General features: G+C 38.0%; 1 protein-coding gene across 1 annotated transcript in view; it reads left to right on the top strand.

Moving 5' to 3' along the window:
• The first annotated feature begins 8,998 nt into the window (after positions 1 to 8,998).
• LOC114363138 (uncharacterized) overlaps positions 8,999 to 23,606 on the top strand; it is a 61,854-nt gene continuing 47,246 nt past the window's right edge. Inside the window, exon 1 of the mRNA XM_028318780.1 lies at positions 8,999 to 9,204. The gene's annotated coding sequence lies outside the window, so the exon portion shown is untranslated. The remainder of the gene's footprint in view (positions 9,205 to 23,606) is intronic.

Here is a 23,606-nt window from a genome sequence, read left to right as displayed (position 1 = left end):
AGTAATTAAAACCAAGAAGATTGATGACTTTATAAATTAATGGCACATTCATTGAGAGCTACATAGAAAAAGAAATAGAGGACTTGTTTGTACCTGTGCGTCGGGCCGCAATTTGAACGATTGAATTTGAATTGATAGCATCTATCGCCTTATGCCATTACCTCGTGTACCCACGCCTTTGTTTTTGCGCATTCATTGTAATCACTCAATGTTAGCTTTAGAGATATCATCAAATGTCGATCAGACATCAATAGTTCGTCATGGGTCAGCACCGGCGAAGAAATACTAATGAGAGTTTTCTTTCTATGATTTTTCTTTGTGCGACTTGATGTCGGAAACAAATGCGCGCCATTAAGTTACTAGTGTGCTATTAAGATGTAATTCAATTTTTTTTTCAAATTAATTCAGTGATACTTGTGTGATCATGTTATCACACTTGTTTCTTTCACGCTTTAGTAATTTTAACACCACTAAAGTATCGTTCGTGTCAGTTACAGATCGTTTACAGTGTTCGTGTAAGCTAAAACAGTGTTAACAAGACACATAAGTAAAATTTTATAAAAATAACATCAAGGTAATAATTAGTTAACTAAAAAGCAATAAATAAGTTAAATTTTATAAAAAAAAATAAAACCGACTCCAAAAAACCTACACTAAAAAGTAGAATAATAANCTATTTATTAGTCTAAACAAATAAAGAAATTTTGACTTTTTTTGACTTTTAAACTTTCAAGAAGAGAGCGTATCTTCTCCTTAAAGGCCGGAAACGCACCTGTAACGCCCCTGGGACTGCGGGTGTCTATAGGCGACGGTAATCATTTACCATCAGGTGATCCGTCTGCTCGTTTGCCTCCTGTCACTTAAAAAAAAAGCTTCCTAGCGGTAATACCCCATGAATTGTGCTTTTTGTGGTGTTAAGTACTCAAGAAGAGTTGCTCAGGTAAATAGATAAAATTGGAGAAGATTTATCTTTAGGGAAACAATTTCAAGACCCATTTTTGCTACGCTACTCTTACTAGGCTTAGAACATAGCAGTCATCTTTTTTTTGTCCTAGTGGATGTAATAGCCTTAGTTGTAATACATTANGCGTGTCAGTTTTATTCCTGTGACAGTTCGCGATTTGTCAATATTTTTGACAAAATCGCCTCTGTCTGGCGGGTGGCGAGTCACAGTATAATAATATCAGTATTACTGAAGAAATCTAAGAATTTTCAATCATGATACATAGTACATTTTCCAAATACCAGATAAAACCAATGAGTTAAAATTAATTAATTTATGGGAAATTATGAGTCAAGCCGCAGATATATGGGTCGTTCTACTTTTAAGGTCTTAACCATGAAAAAAAATAAAGAAAGCTATTTAGTACATTTCATACGACTGAAATGTAGGAAATTGGTATCCTTCCGTTTGGCCAAATTACTTTTCGCCAAATTTCACTTCGCAAACAACTTATCGCCAAAGTTTCATTTCCCAAATGAACTTTTAGCAACTGTGCTTTTCGCAACTAATCCATTTGGTCAAATTATCATTTGGCAAAATTTTACTTGGCAAATGTTTACATAGCAAATGTTTTATTTTGCCAAATATTATATCCCAAATAATTTGTTTGGTCAAATTGACACTTCACATACTTACCCACTGTTACCCACAAATCAAAGCATTAAAGGCAGATGATCATGGTTTTACAAGAATTTTATGTAAATCAAAGAGATTGCAGAAAATAGTATGGTTGCAGAAAGTAGGTATCGCAGAAAATAGTAGGTTAGGTTAGGTTAGAACAGTGACCCTTAACGCGCGAAGGCGAGCGAAGCGTGCCGCGGCAGCGGCCGCCGAGCGCTAGAATCACCTCTATTGTTTAATGAATCATTTGGAAATTTCGATAAAAAGAATGAAATATGAAAATCAATTTAGAACAAATTTTATATTATCTACCCACTAAACAAAATAATAACCACAAGCTAATTTGTAGTTCATTCTATGCGACAATCAAATTATTTTGTAAATAGTTTATCGTGAAATATTTTTGTGGGCAGGCCTCCTACTAGGTGGACCGACGATCTGGTAAAAGTCGCGGGAAGAGCCTGGATGCGGGCAGCGCAGGACCGTTCATTGTGGAAAACCTTGGGGGAGGCCTTTGTCCAGCAGTGGACGTCATTTGGCTGAAACGAACGAACGAACGATTTTTGTCAAATGAAACATTTGGCAAAACATACTTTGCCAAACAATAATTTGCTAAACAATAATATGCCAAAAACGACATTTGCGAATTAAAAGTTTGCAATAAGTTGTTTTGCCAAATGAGAATTTGCCAAATGAAAATTTGCGAAACGTTGTTTGCGATGTGATAATTTGGGAAACGTTTTTTGGCCAAACATTAGTAATCCAGGAAAATTACCATNACCCTTGAGGTATTACCTATACGCCGAAAAAAGATTTGTTCAAATCGGTGCATAATTGGCGGAGTTATCGCGTAACAAACATAGAAAAAAAAACATACGGGTCGAATTGAGAACCTCCTCCTTTTTTGAAGTCGGTTGAAAATTAAAATTGATCAAGTAGGTACATCTATTGGGACGATATTGATGTCTTGCATCATTTTCAACCAATAAATTAGGACATTTTGATTAATTGAATTGTTTATACCTAATATTATATCAAGAATAAATGCCAGCACATAAATAATACTCGCAAAGAGCATTAAATTATTGTGTATAAAACATTATTGCTAGCATTATTATGGTCAAAGTGTCTGGCAATTTATATGTTTTTTTAGCATTTAGTTCGTAGATTAATATGAGATTAGCGTTACGATAAAAAATATATTGCTCTACATTTCCATTAGTTCATAAACCAAGCTTACGTTTCCTGGTTCATAGAATAGTCGTAAAAAGCTCGCGTGTTGATTAACGCGCGGTCTTGAGCGTGTGAAAGTAGACGTCATCAAGAGAAATGTGCATGTGTGAATTAGAGAGAGGAAATTAACTCGTAAAAAGCGAAGGATGCTGGATATTGATCCTAAAGGTCTGGCAAATAATGCTAGCTCCCGTCCTAGCGCGCAAGCTCAATCGTTATTACAACTAAACAAGATGTAAAGCGGGTTTATTCAAATTGTCAGAGGATTGAGTCACAATTCCAGGTTACTATGTGTAGCATTTGCATAATCTCATGTAACTTTCTAATGTCTCTATCTTTCCGGTGGTCGCTGGTTACTTGGGAAATGTAACATCTTCACATTCCATTAGCTTCATAAATCATCTTTTTTGGCAATGGCGTCATTAGGTGCTCTATACAAACTTTGTGTACGATTAGAAAGTGCGATTTACATTGTAGGTAAATAGTAAATACATTAATGAAAAGGAAAACATCAATAACGTAGTTTATAACCGAGATGAATTTATATGCTCAAATGTTAGGTTTTTGCGCATCAAAGTGTTACAAGTATACTAGGCCTAGGCTTTGCACGGTCGCGATTATGATTCTAAATGATTTTACTAACCAATAAAGCAGCTTCACTCCGGATGCGTCCAATGAGTTTTTTCAGACTCTCTTCTAGCATTTAATCATAATTGACCATAATCTATAAAGCTTTACCCTATTCTATGGACTTAACACAAATAGCGTCTCTTAAACTATTAAAAATTATACGCTCTACCCAGATAAAAATAACGAAAATTGATTTTATTTTAAGTTAAAGATATGATATTACAAACAAACTTCGCAGAATGACCACGCATTTTAATTAATTCTACATTTAACCGCATCATAAGTTTACTAACATACGGCCATGTAAATCGGAGACAACAAAATAAGTGTAACGAGCGAAATAAACTTTGGAGTAGAATAATACGAAGACTCGTAGATCTTTTTTATTTTACATTGTAAGTTCATAAAAGTATGATCAAAAATGCCGTGCATAACTTTTATGTACTTTTTATTTCCTTAAAATATGTTGACGTATAAAATGTACTAGAAAACTGCTTTAAGGCCTACATTTTAAGTGGATTGGTAAGTTTTTAGTACAGATTTAAAAGTGGCTTAACACACGAAATTGTGAGATTTTGTAGCTTTTTATAACTATTACTCACGGAAACGTGACCACAACTGGAGCTGGGTATGTATAACGTTATTATTGTATTTAGCCTGTATTGAATTAAATTTTATCAGGTAATAAGCTGTAAGCATGACTAAGGTCTTGAAATTGCCGCGATATTCTGCGGACGTGTGTAATAGAGATTGAGTTTACGTATTTGACTAAATAAAGTGATGTTATTGTTACTCTTTCATTTCGCTTCTTTCAAAGTCTACAGGGTACGCAATGAGTATTTAAATAGTGACTGTATTTCTTGCGCTGCTTCTTCTCAGCACTGGCCCATTATTGTCCCGAAGCAGTGGTAGGCTTAATATTGGGACGTATAAAAGTGCTTTTTTAAAGCCTATTTGCAAAAATAAATGAATTTTATGAATTTTTTAATTTTTATGTATCAGGATATATTTCACCGTATTGTAACATAAACAAAACCTACTGACTACCATCTGTGAACGTTACTCGGGAGCAAATATGACATGATATTTACGGGACTATTCCCACCTCTCGTTCCCACCACTGCAACTCCTGTGTAGCCAGGATCTACAGCTTGACCGCCACAAAAACCCAACCAATGAAGGTCAAGTTTGTCCCGGGGGAAAGTTAAACTGTCATTGGACCCGCAACGAAATTAATCAGAAGAACATAGGAGGAGTTCGAAATTAAGGTTCGACTTCCCTCCATTGCAAAGCGGATGACAGGTGACAAACAAAGGTTTAAAACCTTTAAGAAAAAGATTATGCACCACGGACAATAAATTAAATTAAGGGGGCCTATCTTATGAGCAATTAGCAACTACCTGCCAATAATATTTTTCACAAAATCGCTTAAAAGCACGGAAATTTTTCCTTGTCGCGACAAGATCGGTGTAATAAATTGCGGAAACAGATGTATGTTGTATTGAATTAAGCATTATATCACGTTCATGTTTCCAAAGATCACACTCCCACAAGATATGATGGGCAGACTGCTCATGACTGACATCATCAGTGGAACACTCGCAAAAAGGAGACGGAACTAGTTTGAATTCGTGAAGTTTATGTTTAAAGTTGCCATGTCCCGTGAGGAACTGCGACGAGCAATGGTCGATTTCTAACCATCGCCTAGTTAGACGTTCGCGTACATTCGGGAAGAATTTATATAAGTGACGTCCTTTGACTGACGTATCCCATCTTTTTTGCCATTCATTAAGTAAATCTTCTTCAACGACTTCTCGGGAATCAAATAATCGACTTATTTTAGAACGATCGCGGCTATTTAAGAAATCGGAGGTTATATTTTCCCTTGATGCGAAGTACATAGCCGCACGCTTTTGTACCTCTAAGTCGACCGGCAGTACACCAGCCAGGACTGGCAGAGCCTCCGTGCTCACAGTTCTGTAAGCTTTGCAAAGAAAAATCAATGCAAGGCGTTGACTTTGACATGATATTTGCGGTTTATGATTAATTCGGTATTTACCGATCCGATTTCTTGACATTGGATCGATCCGCTAGAAAGTCGTATGGCTTTGAATCGATCCGAAAAATAGCTGGATCCCTATGCTCACAACGATCTCCGAAATGATCGGATCTGATCAGCCTCTGTGGTAGCTGTACTCCAGCATCTGATCCCGTAGTTTCGAGGCCTAGTTTACTAGTACAATAAACATCCGTTTGTTTATCCACTCATTTACTTGTGCAACCTCTTGAAGTTTTGCTGGATAATAAATGTATTATTCGTCGAAAGTAAAGTTTCTATTTAATTTTAAAAAAAAAACAGTTCGTTCGTTCGTTTCAGCTGAAAGACGTCCACTGCTGGACAAAGGCCTTCCCCAAGGATTTCCACAAAGACCGGTCCTGCGCCGCTCGCATCCAGGCACCTCCCGCGACCCTCACCAGATCGTCGGTCCACCTAGTATTAAAATAGTATTAACTAATAATTATTTAATTAATTGCTATGATTTTAAGTATATACCAAAGCGTTAACCAGTCGTCTGGCAAGGGTTGTGATTACAGTTTTTTCAGGAGTCGCGAAACATTCTGAAGTAGCTGAAAGCTGAATAAAAACAACATTTAATGTGCTTGTATGTTTCTATTAAAACACGTAATAAAATTAGACCAGTTGTTTGATTTAACGATCGCGTCTCAGTTACCTATATTTTATTTCACGAGTTGATATTAACGATCTACAATGTAAGAAGAATGTTTGCTGAAACATAATTTAAACTGACACAGCGATATTCATTTTACAGGTTTCCTCTTCGTAAATCACGATAACTTTATGTTAGATATCAAGAACGATGATTTAACAGAAGTTTATCGGGAAACATGTACCTATGGCGCAGATGATAAATTTATAGATAACATTTTACTAACGGGAAACGTGCAATGTCAGTAATGGGTATCATTTCCAAACTCAGAAATGGTTAAACTTACAATATTTTTTGGGCATGAATAATAAAGGCTATATCAAGCGTTTATCTCTCCTTGATGAGATGAAATAATAATCAGAATTATTTTTAAACGAAATTGCAAAGTTTTAGATGCAAAAGATGCAATTATTTATACTCGATCTTTTTTGCTTGTTTTAGCAATACAACGTCTTTGGCGCCCATTCATTAATGGTCTCATGTAAATAAGTCTACAAAGACTTAATAAAAATCGCTTTGTACACCGATTATGTGGGCGGGCACTCATTAATTTACGAGAGGCATCCTCGAATACTTCGAAGTGGCATCCATTATCTGTAAGTACTGTTATTCAAAATAAAGATAGAAGCATCAATCAATATCGTTATCTTTGCGGTTGCTGTTTACTAGATCCTAATAACTCAAAGTTATATTCTTCATTACTCGCCGAATCGAACAGGATTGACAGCTCAATCAAGAGTATTCGACCGAGTGTGGTACAATAACGATTATTAAGGGTGAGCCACGATTACGAACGGCAAGGTACTTAACGCCACCTCGAAGAAATATGTTCACAATAAAAGCTCACCGAGTGTAAAGTATTAACACTGCTATGATTCAACCTCCGTATCCGACATGAAATAAGACTTAATTTAGCGTCACGGAAGCATGGTAGGTGTATTAAGTTTTGCCGTGAACATAATTATAGAAATAACATTTTGCAGGGGATAGGAATGCAAAGGATATTAGACCTCAGGACCTATGCGACAGCTAAATTAATGAGCCATTCCAAAAATATCTGGAAATCGAGAAAGACAGTTTAACAACCACACTTATTTATTTAATAAATTAAATACCGCACTTAGAACGTGAGTATATTCACGTTTACACAACTATAGATTAAACTCAAGTTTATATTATTGGTCCAAGTCTCAGTTTATAAAAAGATGTTAACAGCCTCTACAGTTCTTTCTCTTCGAGACAAGATAATATTTAGTTAACACATGATGTACTTTTACGACTCAATGGCTCATTTGCATATACAAAAGCAAGGTTTTACAGTTCATAGCAGTCAATCATGGTTAAGGTTGATTGGAAATTAAAAATAAAACCAAATGGCTCTAGCATTAATATTTTTATTGCGGAGCTTTCTTATGGGCATGCAGATTACGAGATCTATTTATTGGAACTAATTGCGGAACCTGGAGCCATAATAGCCGTCAATTATAAACAATAAGATATACATCACTAGCTAATAAACGAAAGAGTCATAACCTTAGTGTAATAAGGCAGTCGGGAACTGATGGGAAATGTAAAACGTCTCGTTGGATGAGCTTGGGAACATTCTTTCATAATGTAATCAATAAGTAGTGAGGAACCATGATGAATTGATGAGAAACTGAGATACATCGATTACGGTAATGATATTGAAGCCGTATTTACTCCACGTACGTATATATAGACACGAGTGAAAGCGGTATTTGCATCTAGACAATGACTAAGAAATAAGTTAAAATACTGAATAATCTACCGTGTCCTTGTGACCCGTAGAAAGTGGAGGTCGCGCCGTGATCTTTGAAAAATAATGCGACGGATAATAAATACACCGATTAGATTGTTCGTAATATTTTACATTTATATTTGCCCGTGAGGAAGCCATTTCAAGATGTTACTTTTTAGCTGCTGCTTAGTTAGAGTAGTAATGTGTCTGTAACTTTCCTAATTGAGTTATAAGAAATGATTTTACTTTTAAAGAACTCCATTGTTAGTGTGTGTCATGAAGGTCAAAACAGTTGGAGAATTGTTTTGTTAGTTTTTTCTTTCATTCATAAATCTATACACAAAAATGAGGTGGCTAAATGGCAATAAGTCAACGAACTGAGAAAGTTCTGCGAATTTTGATAGTTGTTCGTGTATTTAATGTTTCAAAATTTTGTACATAAACAATTTTGTTGTACCGAATGAATTTATCAGTTGTCGAATTTACTTTTAAAAAACTCTTGTCACTTTTATTTTTTACTATTCTTTTAATATTTTTTTAGATTTTTTTAAAATTAATTATTTATCATTAACAGTTATTTTTTATTAACCAATGTATTTTTGAAAATTGCGATTTGTCATGTTTTATGTAAATAAAATAAAAAAATATCCATCTGGTTTTCGTCCCATTTTATGATCCTTAACTCACTTTCAAAAGAGTGTGCGTAACGGTTAGAGGCAAAAAACATGGGTTTACGGGAGTGAAATTCCATTTATCTTGCTATGGGAAATCAAATACTAATTATGTTCCAATTGGATTGTTTAAAAATGTGTGAAATAGCGAAATGTATGGGAAACGGCGTATCTAGCGATCGGCCGCGGCGGGCGCGCGGGCGCTGTCCGCGGCCGCGCTGCGTCCGAGCCATCTCTCCCTTTCTCTCCGGCCTATCGCGCTCTCTCTCCGTCCTTCGGCGGCTCGTTCCTCTTCTTCTTGCAAGGTTAAGGTTACGTCAGACGTGTTATGTTATAACCGTTGGGGCGCACTCCAGCAAGTTCAGTGTCTCGTCGAGAGTGGCCGCGACACTTGGCTCGCGACCATCGAAGCGCGCGCGACTCATCCACGACGAGGACTGTGCCCAGCCTGTGATATACATACGAACAGTGAAAAGTTCATGAACTTGGGTGTTGAATTTGTTTGAACTGTATCACGTGCCGCAGACGCTTTGTGGCGTGTCCCGCGAACCTTCGAAGGTACGTAAACAGGACAGCGCCTGCCATTTATTTACAATTTTAATAACGCAACCCGCAATATAAGAGAGATATTTTTCATGCGAAAGCGTAGATCAAGTCGAGGGCATTTGAGTGCATCCCGCTCAATAAACTGGTTTATTAAATATTTTATGGTGGTTTGGTGGTTGCCGCAATCAAGGACACGAGTGCATCTAGATATAAGATAATTAAGCGCTCATTGTGGAATTGATGTTAAGATAAGTTCGAAGGGCTAAATATAGAAATATTCCAATCTAAATTGTTTATTTAAATATACATTAGATGCTTATATTCCACGAGTGTGAGAATTGAACGAGCTTACAATAATATCGTTTGACTTTTACTAAAAAAGTAAGTGTAAGGGGGATAGCGAGAACTTTGGGTATTAAATTATTCAAAAAGTATAATTGGAGAGTAAATTAAAAAGTTTTTTTATTAATAAAAAAAAATATCTCGTCGAAATATTAATTACCACAAAACATATTTCTGCGGTTATAATAATTACATTTTGATCATTAAATTATAATTAAATTAAAACGTGAAAAAAAAAATTCAAATTAATTATGCACTACTTAAAGTTATACTTTCAAAGTCGCGGAAAGCTCACCCATAATTTATTCATACGCATTGTTATAAGCAAAAAATGACATATCAATTCGCGATAGTGGCGAGTCGTAGGAAAATGCCCTACAAACTTAGCGGAGGCGCGCGAGAAAAAGCTCACGTTACTAATTAACAGGAAAATTCCTTTTGTATCGCGGTCGTGGAAATAACGATGTAAAAATAATAATAAGAGAATGACGTTAGTTGCGCGTACCGTTAAGGTAGCAACAGAAGGGGGTTTTTGCGAGCACGCCTCGGTATTCGATCTTGTATGGAGCGATAAGCTCCGGTGCGCATATAGCAATAACGAAGCTATATTTAGAGCCACTTCGTTTGGCGCCTTTGCGGGAGGATTTATCATTTCATTCTATCACCCGTATTGGACTATTATTTAAACTCAATACAAAACACGGCGGGTCGTGACGGCAGAGTAGAATACATTTGTCACCAACCCCTACTCTTCCCGCGGGTGTCGTAAGAGGCGACTTAGGGACTACACATCAAACAGAGAATGGGCAGCAGCGCTCTCTGAAAAACATCAATCTTTTAAACTGCGATCTCCAACCCGCCTGCCAAGCGTGGAGATTATGGCAAAACCCTCCACTATAGTGGAGGAGGCTCATAGTCCAGCAGTGGACTGTAAAGGGCTGTTGATGATGATGATGACACGGCGGGTCGTGACGGGGAAGAGCCGTTTTGAAAGACTAGATTAAGTGTTAATATTATTTTTTGCGGGCGGACGTATTCGATGGAAATGCAGAATGTAGAGGCGTAAACACGATCAGAATAAAGGGAAAAATTGTAAAAAAAAATTCTAAAAATACGTTATAGCCTTCTGGAAAAAAACCGAATTTCCGTGCAGAATGAAAACTCCTTAAAACATAACTCTAATCATAACTCCCCTTTATGGCACATTCGGGTAAAAATTGTATCTATTTGGAAAAAATATTTATCAGTATTTTATTAATTACTTTAAAAATATTTTTCAGTATGTTACTTGTTCATTTTATAAAATATAGTAATAAAACAAATTTCTTTAAAAGTTGCGTAACACGTTAATGAAACTGCCGTTGTCAGCGTGAATCACGGCTTAGAAGAAAAAAAATGACCTTACATAATAAAATGTTCAGTTAAAAATTAAAAGGCGGACTTATTAGAATAAAACATGAGATAGAACGTACTCCGATGTCCAACGCAAAGCGGCCGCACAAAAAGAACGAGATTCAGAACGTTAGAACAACGCCGCTGGCAAAGGGACAACACGCGAACTTTGCGGGCTATTTTATCTATAAATACATTTATCTTTTTTAAATGAATTTTATAATCTTAAAAGGAGAATGTTACTTCATTCACAAAATGAGAAAAGGAAGGCAATAAATAGTTACTTAATGGCTTCAATTACGAACGAATCCTACGTAAATAAAATCCATTGTTTTTAATTAAAATTTTTAAATAATTTAAAATCGCAATTAATTTTAAAATCTATAAAAATCTTAAATGGAACCGGAAATATAAATCATTTGTCTAAGAAAAGTAAAAGGTCTTAAAAAGCGAAGTGAGGAAAGATATTGAGCAAAAAACATGAGTAAATAAATAGTTGAAACTCCATTAGTGGGGTAAATGATAGAAATCGATCGTTCGGAAAGACAGCAGGGCGGGCGTTCGGTGCGTCCATACAAAAGACATCAACGCTCGACCGGCGCGAGCGCAGATGCGCGTAGCGTGCTACGGCCTCGGATTAAACATAAAACCGCTAATTTAACCGCCTCTGTGGTCTAGTGGTAAGACCACCTGCTTCAGATGCAGAGGTCCCGGGTTCGATTCCCAGTGGGGGCAGATTTTTCTGTTCGGTTTGGTTGGTGGTAGGGCTTGTTCTAAGTCCGCCTGGCTAGCTACCACCATCTTAGCTAAGTATGTCGCCATAACAACAATGTTAACAGCATTGTTGTGTTCCGGCAGTTAGAGGTAAGATAGCCAGTTCCTCCGTGGTTGAGGATTCCGGGTGAAGCTCGCTTCCACCTTCGGCCTGATCGTCACTTACCATCAGGTGAGATACAGGCCAAGAGCTTCCTCGTTGTGGATAAAAAAAAAAAAAAAAACGCGATAGAAAAGATTAATTACACAACAGTAATGAACGCAATGATGTCGAACATGAACAGGATTTTGTTTGTAATGCTAAATTATGGCAAATCACTGTGAATATCGACTGTTCATTGCAAAATTACATGAGGTGCATTTATGCGTAGCTTAAGTTGTCACCAAAAAAGAGTTCACTAAATCCCGTCAGAATTTAAAGCACCAAATGTTAAATAATTATTTGATCGATCAACGATATGGTCTCCAGTCTGGTACCTAAAAACTTACATACAAAAAACACCTAAAAAGCACGGGAGGTAAAACTCTCTAACTAAATAATAAAATTCTTAAATCTGATGTGAGCCGACGATTACCTATATAAAATTGGTAAATATTACAAAATTATGCTACAATTTTATTTTTAACGTCAAAACTTACCGGGCGTAAGGCAAAAAACATATACATTACAGGTACATAATTTCCAAAAGAAAGAAGAAATAATGTAATAAATAGAATATAATATACCTACCACTAATTTTATAACGTTCATAACGAGTCGCATAAAAACTTACGATAAATCTACTCGGATATTATTTTCTATTCCATAAAGTCGAGTCAAATTATAATTCCTGTGTCACTGAAGATTCATTGTGAGGAGGATAATGACTATTTTAATAAAAAAAAGGGAAGACAGAGTGAGATATCTTAGCCGTGTGATGAATATAACAGAAAGCTTGTTTTAAAATGTTGTATTTGCTATATTTGGCGTGGAATTTGCAATTAAGGGTAAATAGACTGCTATCAAGATAACTTATAGCCAGTGCTTCCAGACTTTGGAACCAGGTGTGAATTTTTTCATTGAATATTTTTACAATAAATTCCCTGACTGCCAAGGACATTTTAAAACAAGAATATTTCAGTGATAAAAAAGAAAGGAATGTTATTTATTTTAACATGACAAAGCCCCACTGAGTGCGAGGTTTAAATTTATAATAACACGTTTACCAGTACATCCAAAAATTATTAGTGCTATAAACATGAATAGTGCTACAAACAATTTTAAGTACAGAATTTAGCAAAACGCGCAAGACCTTTTATATGTCGCACAATATTTACAAGAGGCGATAAACTCGCGTGACTTTAATGACAATTTCTTAACTTTAAATGCAAAATCTAATAGTGTGGTTCGCTTGTTGGAATAAGAAATAATTTTAACATCTCGTACAATCACGACTAGTTATTATGTGGTAGCTGTCACGGATTTAATGAGCTTTCTGTAGCTATCCATTAGTCTAGCTCTTATACTTTGAAACTGACCAATTTTCAACTTCATTTGAATATTTTCACCGATTTCATGCTGTGTGTGTTGTGTTTATTTATCGTTTATAGTTTACTTAATCGAATGAGGAAAGCTTTGCCATTATACGAGTTTTATGGAGCGTTAGAAATGCATCTAGAATTGAAAAATAGATATGGTTTTATTTACTGCTTTGTGTATAAGCGTAAAATAATTTACAAGTGTAGCTATTTCAAAGTAATTAGGTCTGGGTAAGATTCAACTGTAGATGAAAGTAATAAAAAGTCTTATTGCTAATAATACTGATAGGTAATTCCAAAGTTATGTTTAGCATCATTTGACAGTTTTATTGATGGTTTACTGTATAGATTACCACTCGCAAGCATCGAGCTGTGCTCAACGCAATGTGCGCCTCCGGAGGCGACTATTTCGTACGTAAATAGTAGGGGTCGCAAACCGGGATACCGAATTTCGAAAATACCGGAATACCGGGCCAAATTTAGGTCTAATTAATACCGGTATTCATTTCACAAAAACCGGGATTTTCGGTATTTTCGGTTTTAGTAAAATAAAAAAAAAACAAATACAATTAGAAAAATTTACGCGCCGTTTAATTCAAAATACGCACGCGCGAGTTCGTTTTGAGTTGATTGAGTGATAGTCGACGTAAACTCCGCTGCCGACGTCCTGACACCTCTCATCGAAAACATCTGGATGGAACACACCTGATGTCATGCCCTGAGTGCCCAAGCAACTGCACTCAGGAGGATTTGATGAGTGCTACTGACAACGCCACTCTTGTGGCAGAGTTTTGGGCTGACACTGTGTAGGTTTGTTGTCGACACGAAAGAAGAAGAAGATCTGGATGGAAGAGAAACTCCCAGACGACTGGAATAAGGGGCTTTTAATTACTGTGCCAAAGAAAGGGTACCTAAGCCTGTGTAGCAATTTGAAAGGTATCACTTTGCTCTCGATACCGTCAAAGGTTTTCTGCAAGATTATCTTGGATAGGTTATCGGGGGCCGTTGAACCTCTTTTGCGTAGGGAACAGGCTGGCTTCTGCCCGAACCGCTCGTGCACCGACCAGATCAATACTTTGCGAGGTACCGAAGAGGAGATCACTTCGCGCATTGCCAGGGGTAGAGCTATCTAGCTAGAGCTTCGCACAACTTCGCCCCGTATGGCAGTCACGGAAACTGACCCGAAGGGTCAAGATCAAAATTTTCGGGTCCAACGTTAAATCCGTTCTGCTCTATGGGTGTGAAACGTCACCAGGGTCATCTCGCACTAGCTGCAGGTCTCGGTCAACCGCTGCCTTCGCCGAATTCTCGGCATATACTGGCCTGAGAAAATCTCCAACGTCGAGCTATTGGAACGCTGCCACGAAATTCCGATCGACCAGCAGATCAAGCGCCGCAAGTAGAACTGGATTGGCCACACTCTCCGAAGAGATCCCGATCACATCCCCAAGCTCTGGATTGGAACCCCCAAGGAAAACGCAAACGTGGTCGCCCCAAGCAAACTTGGCGGCGCACTGTGGCAGACGAGGCGAAGGAGATCGGCAAGACTTGGAGTAAAATCAAACGCGATGGAGGACTGTTGTGGACGCCCTCTGCCCCATCTAGGGGACATAGGACCTTAAGTCAAGTAAGTCAAGAGTGATAAAAGTTTAGATACTTTACTGTTTCTACGATCTCATTACAAGGCCCAAAAATTTAATCTAGATTTAATAATATTTAGATTACCTCTTTATAACTCAATTTGATTTGGACTGAATTTTGTTTTATTTAGAAAATAAATTAATTTAGGTTAGGTACCTACTTACTATACCTCCGCAAACTAACTTTATTATACTAAATTTGCTATATTAAGCTTAATCTCGGAAATATCGAAAATACCGGATTATCGGTATTCGTCTAGAGCCAATACCGAAAATACCGGTTTTGCTGAAATGATTCGGTATTGCGACCCCTAGTAAATAGTACCGCAATATGCAAATTCATTGGGATACGAAATTAATCAACGTCGGGGCCTTCGTTAAACTTAATTAAGAAAAAGGACCAAAGTGTGTACAGTGAGTGTATGAGAAAAAAAGCGTTTCCCACGCGAATCCAGCATATTGAGGTCCCCGCGGCGGATTACCTTAGGTATCTAGGCTGGCGATAGCAAACGGAACCTGGTAGCTTTCGCAGGCCAGTAAAGTATAACGAACGATTTCGTGTGCACGATCGAGGTCAGGGGTCAGCATTAGTACCCTGGTCCTTGCCTGCCGCGCGCGCTGTCTTGTTAGCTGGAAATGTTTTAATACAAGTGTACGCCGGGTCATCAGATGGAGTTTAAGGCGTTTGTTGCGCCGATATACATAAATATGGTGATACTGGATCTGATAGTGTGGCCACGAAGTATTTATTAAATACGATGCGATCATAGCGCCCGTAACAGGATTTAAGCATCGCTTTTGATCCTAAAGATGCTTCCCAATTCGCCGTTGACTATCATGCAAATCATACAGAATATAAATCCGAAAAAAACATTTCAACTGTCTTCAAGAGTAAACAAAAAAGTCGTAATGATATAAAACATAAATATGAAAATAAACAAACCTCAATCAAATTCAAACGACTACAAACAGGCTTTAAAAAACGATATTAACTCCGCGATGTGTATCTTCTCAATTCACTTATTCTGTGCACACTGATAAATTCTGCTATGTATCATCGTCCGCCAGACCGTGAAATCTTTTTCGATTTCAATTAAATGCAATGGCGTATTGAGAAGCTTTACGTGACACTGATTTCGTATCATGCTAACGGAACACACCAGTTTTTTGTGCAGCATAGCACTTGCGAGTTTTCTTAATTGCTTTTATCATATCGCTAGAACGAGTTAGCGTTAGAGGAACTTAATGAAAACAACATGTTCATTTTGGAACATGTTAAATTTATTCGTGCTCGTCATGTTAACGTTAGTCTCGAATATTTAATGTAAAAATGATTTATTCATATGAGTATTGTTTTCAATAGCTTGTTTTGTAAATAGAAACGTACAGGCAAAACATTGTGTTGCATTTGTTTTGAAATAAACATGTTCATTTTATGCAGTTGCATTAATCATCTATAATATAAAATGAATCGCAAAATGTGTTGGTAAGCTCATAACTCAACAACGTTGGACCAATTTTACCAACTTTTATTTTTTTATTAAATAAGTTCGTTGTAGTCCGAGGATGGTCTTTCATCATCATCAGCCCTTTACAGTCCACTGCTGGACTATGAGCCTACTCCACTGTAGTGGAGTGCTTTGCCATAATCCCCACGCTTGGCAAGCGGGTTGGAGATCGCAGTTCAAAAGATTGATGTTTTTCAGAGAGCGCTGCTGCCCGTTCTCTGTTTGATGTGTAGTCCCTAAGTCGCCTCTTACGACACCCGCGGGAAGAGTAGGGGTTGGTGACAAATGTATTCTACTCTGCCGTCACCACACGGCGGTCTTTACGGCGAGAAAAAATCGAATAGTTTCCGGGAAAACCCCGGGCGAAGCCGCGGGCGGGAAACTAGTAAAGAAAAACATTTAATTGAATATAATGTACCAAATCGATATTTTTTCCGGTTCGATAGAAAAAAATAGAAAGAAATAGTGTACGGTCTAGATATTACAAATAGGTTCACAACAAAAAGCCGCAGAATCTTGTTCCTATTCCAAAATCTTATTACAGTTGGGCACATCTGACCCCGTTGCCGGCGCCCTGAGATTATAATTAAGAGGGTCACGTGAGAACAGCGGCGCGTTCGTGACTGCGCGCGCGCTGGCGACACGCCACTCGGAACTATCGGGCACAAGGCGAGACTGTTCCGATTTCCTGATTATCACTGGAAAAATTGTGATTACGAATCTATCTATCTATCCATAACAGCCTTTAGGGGGTTCGCCTTCGAACACAGGGCTGCTGTTCAATTAAGGCTACGGCCGGATACTCGTGACACCCCCACTCGGGCGATGACGGAACGCCGCGGAGGTTTTTTGTGGGTATACCTCGTCCTTTTCAGGATGAAGCAGCGCCCACAACACCCATTCCACACAACATCCTGTCCCCCGACAGTGGTGACGGTGCGAAAAGCATTTTCTCCGCGACAAAAAAAAAGGCCTCCTCTTCAACCCTCCACCGTCTTCTGTTCCTGGCCGCTCGCATTCAGTTCATTCCAGCCTGCTGCCGGACGTCGTCTGTCCACCGTTTAGGCGGTCTTCCCGTGCCGCGGGTGTTATTGCGGGGTCTCCACTCCAGGGTCTTTCTGGCCTAGCGATCTTGGTTCATCCGTGCAAATGTGGACTACGCTGTGATTACGATATTAGTATTTTATAATAATTTCATCGATGACCGCCGAGTTTACATTGGAACTCAAGTGACATTATTTTTAATGAATGGACCATTGATCGATGCACGTCGCGGCGAACACACTCGTAGTATGCCTTATAGTATGCCGACGACATATTGACATCTGAATGAATACAACCTTGACATGTAGAGTCAATGAATTCAGTACAATGAAATTCTTATGCTTAAGTATATTTTTAATTCTTAGATTGTTTAATATAATTTAGTGTATTTGAAGCTAATGAAACAATAATTTATGTTCATACTAAACAATTAACGCTCCTATTTTTTCGCGGAAAATTTAATATGAGAACATGTTTGATTTTATCTGGGTTTAAAATGTAGAAATAATGTAAAGTTAAAAAGTTGCACAAATGTATTGTGTTGTGGCTAACTAGTAACGGAGCTATGGAATTCAAAGCGGGCGCGTATAACAAGGTGCAACGCAATTTGTATTACAATGTTGAATTCAAGGGGTTTCTTTAGTTTTACTATCGCGCTGTGTATGAACATGAAGTCAAGCCGTTATGTCCCAGAGCGATTTTAATTGACAGTTATGCTTAATTTAAGACTTTATTGCTATGTCCAAGAAATTAAATACAATGTTCGCCGCCGGTTCGTTATTAATTTTAAATGACAATTTAATAACACATTGCTGTCAATTAACACAATATTTTCATAGCAAAATAAATCAATAATATTTGCTATTTTGTTTTCGAGGTCAGCCAGCGTTTAGTAACTCTAATGCAAACCAAACTTATTCAGATAAGGCTTAGCTCGTGGCGTCTGTTCCGTGGCCCGCTTTCCTTTATCTGGCGCTATAAGTCGTGTATAGGAGTCTGTTCTAAACGGTGTTCTCCCATCACGCAATCACACCTCGCGGTTGCTCGTATTTATAAAGGAGCGTTTAGAGGCGCGAGCGGTCGTGAGCGCAGGTCAGGATGGATGCCATCAGGCGTGCTTTCCATGAAGGATTTTAATTACGTCGCGGCCGGGTGAACGAACTGGCGGTGCGGGTGCGCGGGCCATTCGACAGCTCTTCCGTTAACAGGTGTCCTACTCATTGTCTATTTTTTGTGAGCGCTTTATGCGCTGAGATAGATGTTTTTCTACACTAGACGGTTAACAAATAGTGTTATGTACAAAAACCGACTTATAAGGAGATTCTAAATTGATGATCGTGATTTCACTCGACTTAAATTGACAGAATTTGGATGCTCAGAAATTCGGAAGTAAATGACTCACTTTAACTGTTTTGCATTAAGCTTTTAAAGTTTTTTACGCGATTGAGGTATTTGTGCTAATGTTTGTATAGTTGGATATTTATGAACGAAAAAAGATTTTAAGAAAAAATATGGTAATAAGCGGATTAATTTTATTACATTTGATAGCGGGATGAGTATTCAAATATCTGTTATGGAGACGAGGTGGGTGTGAGCTGACTCACGCAGACGGCGTGCCCAAATATTGACATGCTAATAAATAAAGCAATATTTGGCGGCCGACCGTCGACCGGTCCAAGCGCCGTTCGCAATATTAACCCAAATTCAACTCGACTTTTTTTGCATTTAAAATAAACCAACATAACACTCGAAACTTTCAATTCCGACATCATTTGTCGAAGTGTTTTTGTGCGGAAATGATGTTCGCGAACATAAATCTTGTGGAAGTGGGTGTTCATAACATTATAGAGAATGAGATTCTGACTGAGTACTATGATTAATGGGGAACTACAAACTGTATATTAGGTATCTCTCCACCTGTCATTATTTTCATTAACATAATACTTATTTTAAAGTCTTCCCAATAAATTTCAATCGGGGAGGCCGTGTATCTTTGAGCTTATTTCAATTTAGTACTTATCTTCGCAAGTGAATCACTAGATGTGAAACTATAATTAGGCATGAATTATTTATCTCCGTAGTTGACTTACAAATGTTTTGTCGATAACAATGGGTATTGGCGGTCAAAGAGACACGGGAGAGTTGTAAATTAAATGGCTAAAAAACAGAGTAAAAAGTTATTTGAGGCTGAACTATGCGCGACGAAAAAAGGTATCATCGCGCAAAACATTTTAATTGTTTATGACGAGACGAGAGTTAAAGGAAAACTTCAGGTTTAGTGTCATTGTCCAAATAACTAGAAGCTTTCTGTTTTATAACTAATAAATATCGGACCATCTACTGACACTTGCGAAAATCACAATTTTTACAAATATCATTATTGTCGCGTGAAGCAAACTTGGATTTGATCTATTTAAAAATGCTGCTGATCTGAGCAATAAACTGAAGTTACTTAGTAACTAGGAAGACACACTGAAAAAGAAGAATGAATAAATTGGTCCAGTTCCAATTTTTTGTAAAGTTTTCGGTTTGAAGGTAAACGAGAACTCTATTTGAATGAAAAATACAGTTACTTATAATATTATTTGAAACTACTATTGTTAGGGAAATCACGTAGAAAGTAAAAAAAAAATAAGTTTTTGCACCATCTAGTTAATTACGAAAAAATGCTAAGTGGCCGAACTCGACAGTTTTTTGCGGAAGAAGGAAAAAGATAATAAGCTCTCAGTTATGAATGATTTCACACGAAACGATACTTAACGAAATGAAAGATTATCAACGACACTGGTACCATTAACGAGATTCACTCTTTTTATTTGTGTCATAGTCTAAATTCAATGGAGAACACTATTCAAAGTAAACCAATTTATTTACCGCCTGAAAGTGGCCAGAAAAAGTGAAGAACAAGAATGCTGAAAACACGAGTACCGTTGAGTTATTCGCGGTCAACGTGACAAACGAAACTAACCAAAACCAACATTCGCTTGTATTTTACATTAACATAAGCGTTTGCGAAAATTTGCATGATTATTATATTTGCATGAGCTTTCTAAAAACCGTTCAGTCATAAAAGTTGAATTCGAACCAAATTGATACTTCCGAAGAGTAAATATTTGCGATGTCAATAAGCTTTGACTCATCCATAAACGTGATATACCATCGCGTCCTAGATAACGAAAACTGTTTGGGAAGATTTACCTACATTAGCTCGCACTTGAAGCAGAATGAAACACCGTGTGAGCTTAAATGGGGAGCGTGGCTGTAAAGCGTTTTATGCTCTATAATACGTTGCAAGTGGAGCGAGTTACAACGCCGAGCAACGTGCTCAAATTGATTACGGACGATACACGCGAATCGTCTAATAAAATCGCTAATGGAACGGTACCGGTAGCGTGCGTCGCATAACGGCGCCGGCGCGGGCCGCTCCCACGGCCGAACGCATTATGCAACCTGCGCGGGCGACGACGATCACAATGCGAGCTATCAATCGCGGTCGCGATCTCGAAAATCAGCCGTAAGGGTCCTCGCACACTGCAGACTTTTTTTATCGGACTATAATTTGATCGTGACAGCTAGCGGTGAACATTGTTTCTATATCTCATTAATTAAAAGCTTTAGGGAACGTAAGTCAAGTGTTGAGTCCAAACACATCTTAAGTTTTTGCTATGCTCATAATCTCATAATGTATGTTAATAGAGAAGAAGAAAGAGAGACCTTTAATACATTTTCGATACTTCTCTGTTGTTTGTTGATAAATTGAAACAAGGACGTTTTTTACCATTCCTAATCCTAATTAAAGCATTTTGTAAAGTCAATCAAACTTATCGAGATCCAATCAATGTCATGTACGCATTAGTGTATCGTTATACTGACCAAGAGTTCGTTCAAATATTGGTCAATTGAAAGTCTGCAGTCTGCGGGGAGTCTAAGATGCCAGATGCACCGCGCTACCTCGCGGGGACCCCACCGATGCAGCGCTCATCATGCAACCATAGATCGTGCCCAGTCATTACCCCTATCGTGCAATTAAAAATTAAAAATACGTACTCTTAATTTGTCGTTATTAGCGAAAATGAACAAAAAATGTATATTTTCATTCAATTAATGACCCTTAAAGCGGATGTTGTTGGCAAGGGGGACAGCCCAATCTTCAATTATGTGGAAATAATAGGAGTCGGAACCTTTATAATGAAAACCAACAAACAGATAATAGTCAAGTGGTTTTTTTAATAAAAACCATCAGGGCGAAAATTTATGGATTATTTGATCGATTCCTTCACTAAGTATCAAAAGTCCTCGTACACAGCCCTCAAATGCTATTCGGCATACGAATGAACAAGCTGTAAGAAAAGTAAATGTTGATTAAATTTACATGAAATTATCCTCATAATACGATCCCATCAAAAACAATACTTGTCAAAAAAACCAAGTCTCGCAACTCAGTTGTTCTACGGTAAAAAGTTGTGAGATCCATGTAATACCAAGTCCAGGCCAGGAAATCTTTAACGTTTTACATAAATTCATTTCTTTTTGTATTTTGTAGACAGCAGTTATGTATCTAGAAAACTGGACCGAAAATGAAAAATTTTACTCGACTTGGCGGTTGCACTACCGTGCCCCCAAATATTTTAGTTTTTCCTTGATTCATACACCAAACACTACTTATATTCCAAATTTGAAGCTTCTAGGTCTGCTAGAAGTGCCTTAGAGTTTTGATGATCGGTGAGTCAGTCAGTGAGTCAGTCAGTGAGTCAGTGAGTGACAAAATTAAGTAACTTTGACCCGTTATAATTCTTAAACTACTGGTTCAAATTGAATGAAATTTTAAATATACCGTGTCTTTACAATTCCTGCATAGCTAATGAAAATTCAGCCTTCTAGTTTTATCCACAACGAAGTTACAGGCGGTCGAAAATGGCCTGAATTGCTTCGAGAAAAGGATGGTACGGCCGTGCCGCTTTTTTGCTCGACTTGGTGGGGGCACTGCCGTGCCCCCAGATCATTGGAACCGTTTCTCACATACATAATCAATACTGGTGTGAAAATAAGGTGAGCACACCACGTCTCAAATAGAAGCACGTCTTAATAAATTCTGTCACAACAACCATCATAAATTGAAGAAGGAAACACATTGTTCCAATGCGAAATGTTTTGCAGAGATGTTCTAGTAAAAAGAAACACATAGGTTTTTTCGCATTAGCTCTAATTCGTTTTGTGGGTAGGAAAATAGTATTCGGTCAGCCCTCTAATTTTGATGCCGGTCGTGATTTTCCAAAAGTGAGTGAGCACGAAAAGTAACGTCTATTAAACGATCAGTGAACTTGGCTTTGAAAGATATTAGAGGATCGGAAGATCTATAGAAGCGTCGTCGGCGGCACACTGCGTTCTGGCGCACGTTTCAGTAGCCAGATTTTTGTTGCGGCAGGCACGCGCGTGACCGCAGCCCGAAACGCACGATCCGCAAATTATACAGGAACTCTAAATGCGCTTCTCGAATTGCTTGCGGTGGCTCTCGCAGTTTTACACCCCGCACTTCTATTACAGAGAATCAGTGTGTGACCCAAATACGGCCCACGTTCCGCACCTATTTGGTGTGGCATGAATGAGGAATGTCATTTACAGAGCGCGCCGCTATGTTATACCGCAATGGATATGCGTCCACATGCGGTCGCATGCCGCCGCCTTTCCTTCATTTTATTTACCTTCCGAGTTGGTTTGCAATCATCTCCGCGGCACGCAAACAATGCCCATGATTTCATCTGACGGTCGTATATTCTAACATCCGTGCCGAGCCTTACCGAGAACGTGTAAGCCGCCACCGAACAGTCGCTCGTATCACAGCATTAAATTACGACCTGAGGACTTGTGTTTGTACTTAACCACTATGCTCTTGACAAATGCTGTGATTTCCATACATTAGGCCTTATCTTATTTATTTATTACGGAACATTTAGATTACCTGCATTTAGAAACTAAACTTATACGAGCATCGACTAAATCGTTCTATTTGCGTAGAGTTCTATTAATAAACGGCACTTAGGTGTATAAATTACAATCCCCTGTCTGCATATTTTACTTCCCAATGAGGTTATTAAGTACATGTACTGGATCATCGTAAATCTCAGCAAAGAAAGTGGGTTTGGGTTTATCCGCCAGGCTATTGTTGTTAAAACTTTTATGCATTTATGGGTCGTAA

This window comes from Ostrinia furnacalis, unplaced genomic scaffold, assembly GCF_004193835.3.
Source record: "Ostrinia furnacalis isolate ACB-3 unplaced genomic scaffold, ASM419383v2 OfSCF7013, whole genome shotgun sequence".
NCBI lineage: Eukaryota > Metazoa > Arthropoda > Insecta > Lepidoptera > Crambidae > Ostrinia > Ostrinia furnacalis.
Note: the sequence above shows the minus strand (reverse complement) of the source record. Positions and strands in the feature narration are given on the sequence as shown.